Source organism: Triticum dicoccoides, chromosome 5A (assembly GCF_002162155.2).
Source record: "Triticum dicoccoides isolate Atlit2015 ecotype Zavitan chromosome 5A, WEW_v2.0, whole genome shotgun sequence".
NCBI lineage: Eukaryota > Viridiplantae > Streptophyta > Magnoliopsida > Poales > Poaceae > Triticum > Triticum dicoccoides.
This window is the reverse complement of record NC_041388.1, coordinates 711,600,057-711,609,496: the sequence shown is the minus strand read 5'-3', so window position 1 is coordinate 711,609,496 and position 9,440 is coordinate 711,600,057.

Genomic DNA, 9,440 nt, shown 5'->3' with positions numbered 1-9,440 from the left:
GCCTGGCAGACACGTGTTGATGACTACTCGATAGTTCAGTCTGCCATGCTTTACGGCTTAGAACTGGGACTTCAACGACGTTTTGAACGTCATGGCGCATATGAGATGTTCCAGGAGTTGAAGTTAATATTTCAAAAGAATGCCCGGATTGAGAGATATGGACTCTCCAATAAGTTCTACAGCTGCAAGATGGAGGAGAATAGTTCTGTCAGTGAGCATATACTCAAGATGTCTGGGTACTACAATTACTTGATTCAACTGGGAGTTAATCTTCTGGATGATAGCGTCATTGACAAAATTCTCCAATCACTACCACCAAGCTACAAGAACTTCGTGATGAACTACAATATGCAAGGGATGGATAAGACAATTCCTGAGCTCTTCGCAATGCTAAAGGCAGCGGAGGTAGAAATGAAGAAGGAGCATCCAGTGTTGATGGTCAATAAGACCACCAGTTTCAAGAAAAAGGGCAAAGGGAAGAAGAAGGGGAACTTCAAGAAGAACAACAAGCAAGTTGCTGCTCAAGAGAAGAAACCCAAGCCTGGATCTAAGCCTGAGACTGAGTGCTTCTACTGCAAGCAGACTGGTCACTGGAAGCGGAACTGCCCCAAGTATTTGGTGGATAAGAAGGATGGCAAGGTGAACAAAGGTATATGTGATATACATGTTATTGATGTGTACCTTACTAATGCTCGTAGTAGCACCGAGGTATTTGATACTGGTTCTATTTCTATTATTTGCAACTCGAAACAGGGGCTACGGATTAAGCGAAGATTGGCTAAGGACGAGGTGACGATGCGCGTGGGAAATAGTTCCAAAGTCGATGTGATCGCGATCGGCATGCTACCTCTACATATACCTTCGGGATTAGTATTAGACCTAAATAATTGTTATTTAGTGCCAGCGTTGAGCATGAACATTATATTTGGATCTTGTTTGATGCGAGACGGTTATTCCTTTAAATCACAGAATAATGGTTGTTCTATTTATATGAGTAATGTCTTTTGTGGTCATCCACCCTTGAAGACTGGTCTATTTTTGCTAAATATCGATAGTGGTGATACACATATTCATAATATTGAAGCCAAAAGATGAGAGTTGATAATGATAGTGCAACTTATTTGTGGCACTGCCGTTTAGGTCATATCGGTGTAAAGCGCATGAAGAAACTCCATACTGATGGACTTTTGGAACCACTTGATTATGAATCAATTGGTACTTGCGAACCGTGCCTCATGGGAAAGATGACTAAAACGCCGTTCTCCGGAACTATGGAGAGAGCAACAGATTTGTTGGAGATCATACATACAGATGTATGTGGTCCGATGAATGTGGAGGCTCGTGGCGGATATCGTTATTTTCTCACCTTCACAGATGATTTAAGCAGATATGGGTATATCTACTTAATGAAACATAAGTCTGAAACATTTGAAAAGTTCAAAGAATTTCAGAGTGAAGTTGAAAATCATCGTAACAAGAAAATAAAATTTCAACGATCTGATCATGGAGGAGAATATTTGAGTTATGAGTTTGGTCTTCATTTGAAACAATGTGGAATAGTTTCGTAGCTCACTCCACCTCGAACACCACAACGTAATGGTGTGTCCGAACGCCGTAATCGTACTTTACTAGATATGGTGCGATCTATGATTCTCTTACTAATTTACCGCTATTGTTTTGGGGTTATGCTTTAGAGACGCCCGCATTCATGTTAAATAGGGCACCATCGAAATCCATTGAGACGCTGCCTTATGAACTGTGGTTTGGTAAGAAACCAAAGTTGTCGTTTCTGAAAGTTTGGGGCCGCGATGCTTATGTGAAAAAACTTCAACCTGATAAGCTCGAACCCAAATCGGAGAAATGTGTCTTCATAGGATACCCAAAGGAGACTGTTGGGTACACCTTCTATCACAGATCCGAAGGCAAGACTTTTGTTGCTAAATTTGGAGTTTTTCTAGAGAAGGAGTTTCTCTCGAAAGAAGTGAGTGGGAGGAAATTAGAACTTGATGAGGTAACTATACATGCTCCCTTATTGGAAAGTAGTTCATCGCAAAAACCGGTTTCTGCGACACCTACACCAATTAGTGAGGAAGTTAATGATGATGATCATGAAACTTTAGATCAAGTTGTTACTGAACCTCGTAGGTCAACCAGAGTAAGATCCGCACCAGAGTGGTACGGTAATCCTGTTCTGGAAGTTATGTTACTAGACCATGACGAACCTATGAACTATGAAGAAGCGATGGTGAGCCCAGATTCCGCAAAATGGCTTGAGGCCATGAAATCTGAGATGGGATCCATGTATGAGAACAAAGTGTGGACTTTGGTTGACTTGCCCGTTGATCCACAAGCAATTGAGAATAAATGGATCTTCAAGAATAAGACTGACGCTGACGGTAATGTTACTGTGTATAAAGCTCGACTTGTTGCAAAAGGTTTTTGACAAGTTCAAGTGATTGACTACGATGAGACCTTCTCACCCGTAGAGATGCTTAAGTCTGTCTGAATCATGTTAGCAATTGCCGCATTTTATGATTATGAAATTTGGCAAATGGATGTCAAAACTGCATTCCTGAATGGATTTCTGGAAGAAGAGTTGTATATGATGCAACCAGAAGGTTTTGTCGATCCAAAGGGAGCTAACAAAGTGTGCAAGCTCCAATGATCCATTTATGGACTGGTGCAAGCCTCTCGGAGTTGGAATAAATGCTTTGATAGTGTGATCAAAGCATTTGGTTTTATACAGACTTTTGGAGAAGCCTGTATTTACAAGAAAGTGAGTGGGAGCTCTGTAGCATTTCTAATATTATATGTGGATGACATATTGTTGATTGGAAATGATATAGAATTTCTGGATAGCATAAAAGGATACTTCAATAAGAGTTTTTCAATGAAAGTCCTCAGTGAAGCTGCTTATATACTGGGCATCAAGATCTATAGAGATAGATCAAGACGCTTAATTGGACTTTCACAAAGCACATACCTTGACAAAGTTTTAAAGAAGTTGAAAATGGATCAAGCAAAGAAAGGGTTCTTGCCTGTGTTACAAGGTGTGAAGTTGAGTAAGACTCAATGCCCGACCACTGCACAAGATAGAGAGAAAATGAAAGACGTTCCCTATGCTTCAGCCATAGGCTCTATCATGTATGCAATGTTGTGTACCAGACCTGATGTGTGCCTTGCTATAAGTCTAGCAGGGAGGTACCAAAGTAATCCAGGAGTGGATCACTGGACAGCGGTCAAGAACATCCTGAAATACCTGAAAAGGACTAAGGATATGTTTCTCGTTTATGGAGGTGACAAAGAGCTCATCGTAAACGGATACGTTGATGCAAGCTTTGACACTGATCCGGACGAATATAAATCGCAAACCGGATACGTGTTTACATTGAACGGTGGAGCTGTCAGTTGGTGCAGTTCCAAACAAAGCGTTGTGGCGGGATCTACGTGTGAAGCAGAGTACATAGCTACTTCGGAAGCAGCAAAAGAAGGAGTCTGGATGAAGGAGTTCATATCCGATCTAGGTGTAATACCAGTGCATCGGGTCCAATGAATATCTTTTGTGACAATACTGGTGCAATCGCCTTGGCGAAGGAATCCAGATTTCACAAGAGAACCAAGCACATCAAGAGACGCTTCAATTCCATCCAGGATTTAGTCCAGGTGGGAGACATAGAAATTTGCAAGATACATACGAATCTGAATGTTGCAGACCCGTTGACTAAGCCTCTTCCACGAGCAAAACATGATCAGCACCAGGGCTCCATTGGTGTTAGAATCATTACTGTGTAATCTAGATTACTGGCTCTAGTGCAAGTGGGAGACTGAAGGAAATATGCCCTAGAGGCAATAATAAAGTTATTATTTATTTCCTTATATCATGATAAATGTTTATTATTCATGCTAGAATTGTGTTAACCAGAAACATAATACATGTGTGAATACATAGACAAACAGAGTGTCACTAGTATGCCTCTACTTGACTAGCTCATTGATCAAAGATGGTTAAGTTTCCTAACCATTGACATGGGTTGTCATTTGATTAACGGGATCACACCATTAGGAGAATTATGTGATTGACTTGACCCATTCCGTTAGCTTAGCACCCGATCGTTTAGTATGTTGCTATTGCTTTCTTCATGACTTATACATGTTCCTATGACTATGAGATTATGCAACTCCCGTTTACCGGAGGAACACTTTGTGTGCTACCAAATGTCACAACGTAACTGGGTGATTATAAAGGTGCTCTACAGGTGTCTCCGAAGGTACTTGTTGGGTTGGCGTATTTCGAGATTAGGATTTGTCACTCCGATTGTCGGAGAGGTATCTCTGGGCCCTCTCGGTAATGCACATCATTTAAGCCTTGCAAGCATTGCAACTAATGAGTTAGTTGCGGGATGATGTATTACGGAATGAGCAAAGAGACTTGCCGGTAATGAGATTGAACTAGTTATTGAGATACCGACGATCGAATCTCGGGCAAGTAACATATCGATGACAAAGGGAACAACATATGTTGTTATGCGGTCTGATCGATAAAGATTTTCGTAGAATATGTGGGAGCCAATATGAACATCCAGGTTCCGCTATTGGTTATTGATCGGAGACGTGTCTCGGTCATGTCTACATAGTTCTCGTACCCATAGGGTCCGCACGCTTAACGTTTCGATGACAGTTATATTATGAGTTTATATGTTTTGATGTACCGAAGGTTGTTCATAGTCCTGGATGTGATCACGGACATGACTAGGAGTCTTGAAATGGTCGAGACATGAAGATTGATATATTGGAAGCCTATGTTTGGATATCGGAAGTGTTCTGGGTGAAGTCGGGATTTTACCGGAGTACCGGGAGGTTACCGGAACCCCCCCTGGGACTTAATGGGCCTTAGTGGGCCTTAGTGGAAAGAGAGGACAGGCGGCCAGGGCATGGGCCGCACCCCCTCCCCCATAGTCCAAATAGGACAAGGAGAGGCCCCCCCCCCTTCCTTCTTCTCCTCCACCTCTTTCCCCTCTCTCTCTCCTAGTCCAGCAAGGAAAAGGGGGGTGTCGGTGTCAAAACCGGCTGATCTCGGGTAGGGGGTCCCGAACTGTGCATCTAGGCGGATGGTAACAGGAGGCGGGGGACATGATGTTTACCCAGGTTCGGGCCCTCTTGATGGAGGTAATACCATACGTCCTGCTTGATTGTTCTTGATAATATGAGTAGTACAAGAGTTGATCTACCACGAGATCGAAGAGGCTAAACCCTAGAAGCTAGCCTATGGTATGATTGTGTGTTGTTGGTCCTACGGACTAAACCCTCCAGTTTATATAGACATCGGAGGGGGCTAGGGTTACACAGAGTCAGTTATAAGGAAGGAGATCTACATATCCGTACTGCGAAGCTTGCCTTCCACGCCAAGGAGAGTCCCATCCGGACACGGGACGAAGTCTTCAATCTTGTATCTTCATAGTCCAATAGTCCGGCCAAAGGATATAGTCCGGCTGTCCGGATACCCCCTAATCCAGGACTCCCTCAATAGGCACTGAACCAGGCTTCAATGACAATGAGTCCGGCGCGCAGATTGTCTTCGGCATTGCAAGGCTGGTTCCTCCTCCGAATACTTCATAGAAGATTTTGAACACGAGGATCGTGTCCGGCTCTGCAAAACAAGTTCCACATACCACCGTAGAGAGAATAATATTTCCATAAATCTAATCTGCTGACATACTCCGTAGTGTGACATCACACCACAGCCAGGTCTTTATTCGAATCGTTTTTCATAACCAATCTCAGCGTGTTTCGCGAGGCGGTTTCCTTGGCACGTCTTGTCGAAGCAAAGATCGTGTCCCCTTTATTACGGGATTCTCATCAATACAGACGTGGGTAACCCAACTGATGGTGTCCTGGACTAGGGGGTACTCAACACGTCATCTCTCGATCTGATAGATTGGGCGAAGGACCCCCGTGGTCGTATACTCATGGGCCAGTTCGGACAGCTGCCGCATACAAGGAAGATTCCACAAAGACTTGGCAATCAAGACAAGGACTTCTCCCCACCGGTGTATTCGGCTAGGACTCTTGTTAACCTAGGCATCTGGTGCATTATATAAACCAGGGCCAGGCTAGTCGATAGAAGAGACATCATATAGACAATCATACCATAGGCAGGCTTCTAGGGTTTAGCCTCTCTAATATCGTGGTAGATCTACTCTTGTACTACCCATATCATCAATATTAATCAAGCAGGACGTAGGGTTTTACCTCCATCAAGAGGGCCCGAACCTGGGTAAAACATCGTGTTCCTTGCCTCCTGTTACCATCCGGCCTAGACGCATAGTTCGGGACCCCCTACCCGAGATCCGCCGGTTTTGACACCGACATTGGTGCTTTCATTGAGAGTTCCGCTGTGTGATCGACAAAAGGATCGATGGCTCGCCTGCAGATCAACTGCGACTTCGGCATCTTCGTCACCAGCTCGACTGGTCACCTTGGTTCGACCAAGAATTGCGCCCCGTGTTTGGATCATCATGTTCGGACGAGGGCCTTCATCAAACATCAACTCCGATCTCTATCAAGATCACGGAGGAATCATCCATGGAGCTCGGGGCTCAACGTCAACATTGCCCTCGGGCGACCGTGCTGTTTTTTCGAACAGAAAACTTGTATCCGCTGCCACCACCTCTTAGAGCATCGCTTTGACGATCCTTTGGTGGAATTGTGCGGAATTGAGTCTACAACAACCCTGGAAAATTTCTTCAAGTTTCGATGGAGGAATCTCCGACAATCTACGATATACCGGAGCCCTGTCAAATCTGGACGGGAATCTGGATGAGTGTAGGGCGTGGTCTCCAGAGCCCATCTCAGAGGTCCTTTGGAAGATCCAGCCATTCATCTACTGCGGAAATCCCATATCTACCACCCCTCCAAATTTCAGCTCGATCCAACGGCTCAAACTCCGGGAAACTTCCGATGAATGGACCAATTTTCGGATCTGTTTTCTGCGCGAATACGGATCCGACCCGAATTCATGTTTCTTTATGAACGTGATATTGGACAACCTTTTTTAAGGAATTTTTTTCTATGGTATTGTGCGTTGTTTTTAAACACGTACCCATAAAATTTTAAGCCTCCTTCAAGGTAATCTTCACCATCACGCTGGTGTCAAACCAGTCCGGCAATATTACTCCCCGGCTGCCGACCTGCGGTAGACACGTTGTCACTTTATTGAGCCGAGCTCAATTTCTTCGGATCATCATCTCGGCAAGCCGAACAAGAGTTCGGCATCAGGAAGGATAAATCATCACCAACATCGCCGCCCCATGGATTACACGGAGCGGGCACACGGGCATCGCCGCACGGTCACTTCATCAAGCCGGCATTGACCACGTCACGACCTGCATCGGCAGGGCCGCACTGTTGCTTTTTCAAGCCGGTGTCCGTCACGCCGACCTACTTCGACATCTCGGCTGGACCAGGGGCTTCGCCATCTCATCATCAACCTACTCCGGACACTTCGGTGTCACTAGCCGACCAGCTCCGTCACGTTAGCTGGACCGAGGGATTTGCCTCGGCGAGCCAACCTTTGTCAGCATTGCCATGCCGTCGTTTTATCACCCATCAGGCAATGGGTGGGCGGATCGACTCCCAATTTTGGGAATCACCTTCCTTCGGATTGCTACAACAAATAAACCAGGTGCTATTAATCCCAGTATTTTTTGCTTGTTTGAGTTCATTTTTCCCAAGGAATTATTACCCTGGTTTGTCCATCATATGTACACAGGTCCATCAAATGGTGGCCGCATTAACGACAGTCGCATGGTGGTTCAGTCAGTTTCCGTACATAGTCCGGCGAACGCCGCGTCCGGAGCTCGGACTGACTTGTGAATTCAGGCTTTGCCACGCCTTTACTACATCACACCGACGCCCTGCATCGACATTGACTTCGGCGCCAGGCCATATTTCTTCTATTCCTCACTTTGCATAAATTATTTATTATGCAACACATTTTTTTTAATTATAATTATTACTATTATCTCCGATTTGCACTATTTTTTGTGCACAGGAAAATGATCCGAGGACTTCGGCGTCACTCTGTCGGTCTGCATTGACCGTGCTATGTCACCACTTCGGCGTGTCGAGCTCTCCGCTTCGCCACCTCGGGACCAGCTTGTGGGATGGAACCTTGCCCTGCATCAAGCTCGGACCGCGTCATCAATACCGAACACATTAACCAGCTAAGTCGCTTTCATGCTCAAAGCTTTAATTTCTAACTTGTGTTCGGTTCGTCCAAGCATTATACTTTTTTGGAAAAAAGTTGCTTGTAAAAAAATTCCTTGTCCAAACTTTGTTTGTGACACACAAATTCAAGGACCCAATTCACTTGGGGGCTTCATTTATGAAGCTTTTCCTCTTGCATATGATTATACTTGTACGGCTTCGTTCCTTGTTCGTGTATTATGCCACAATATGCACCATATTGACTTAAGCGATTTGCAAGCTGGGTTGCCTCGCTCCTGTGTTTACCCCTACGTTCCCGATTGTTCGGCTAGGGAGTAAAGGGAGCACCTCTGCGATTGTCACGATCGGGTCACCCAAGCCGGACCTCAGACTGGGTGAAGCCGAAAGCTAGCGCTCTTATAGTTTTCAATGATGGTCGGAACACAACGGAACTCATGAGTACAAAAAATCTATTGCACAAGTCTCATAATAACAATGAGCACCGTAGAAAGGTATCGGTGGGGGTACTATTTTCTTCGAAGATGCTTCTTACACTTCACGGTAATATAGCATAAGTTCCCTGAGCGCGCTTTGTCTGTTACAGCCTTATGGCCTGATTGCCTGGTTATTGGAAACACCGTCGATATTCTCGACCGATGGAGTACATAACACTTTTCGGTCCTTGACCGAAGAGGGAGAAGCTGACGGTCGGTTAAGACGCGTTTAAAGTTCGGTTAAACATAGATATGATATAAGTACTTCGGTACATGCAATCATTCTTCTACCCAAGTCACTTGGGGGCTCTTAAAATTTCTATGAGCTATTTTATAGTAAATGTGTTTTCTTCTTGGTCATTGCAAAGTCTCTTTCTATCGCTCCTTTTTTGATGTGAGTGTGTGGTCAATAGCCCATTTTCTCGCTAGTGACCGCTCGAGTTTAGTTCGCTAAGCTGGTCTAACAAGAAGCACTCCGCCTTCGGGATAGGAGGCTACAGCCGTAGGCTGACCCGCTTGAAGTCTTGAGATTGGATGTGTAATGTTAAAGCACGACAGAAGCACTCTTTTTTAAGACCAATTTTCGGATTGGCACCGAACACTTGATATTGTTCGGACGTCATGTTTTTACTGACGTTTCTTGGTTTCCCAAGCTTTTTGGCACTTTTAAACTATTTGTGCTTTTCCAGCATTAGTCTCGCAGTGCAACGCCGGACACCTTTAGGGATTTGGCAAAAACAT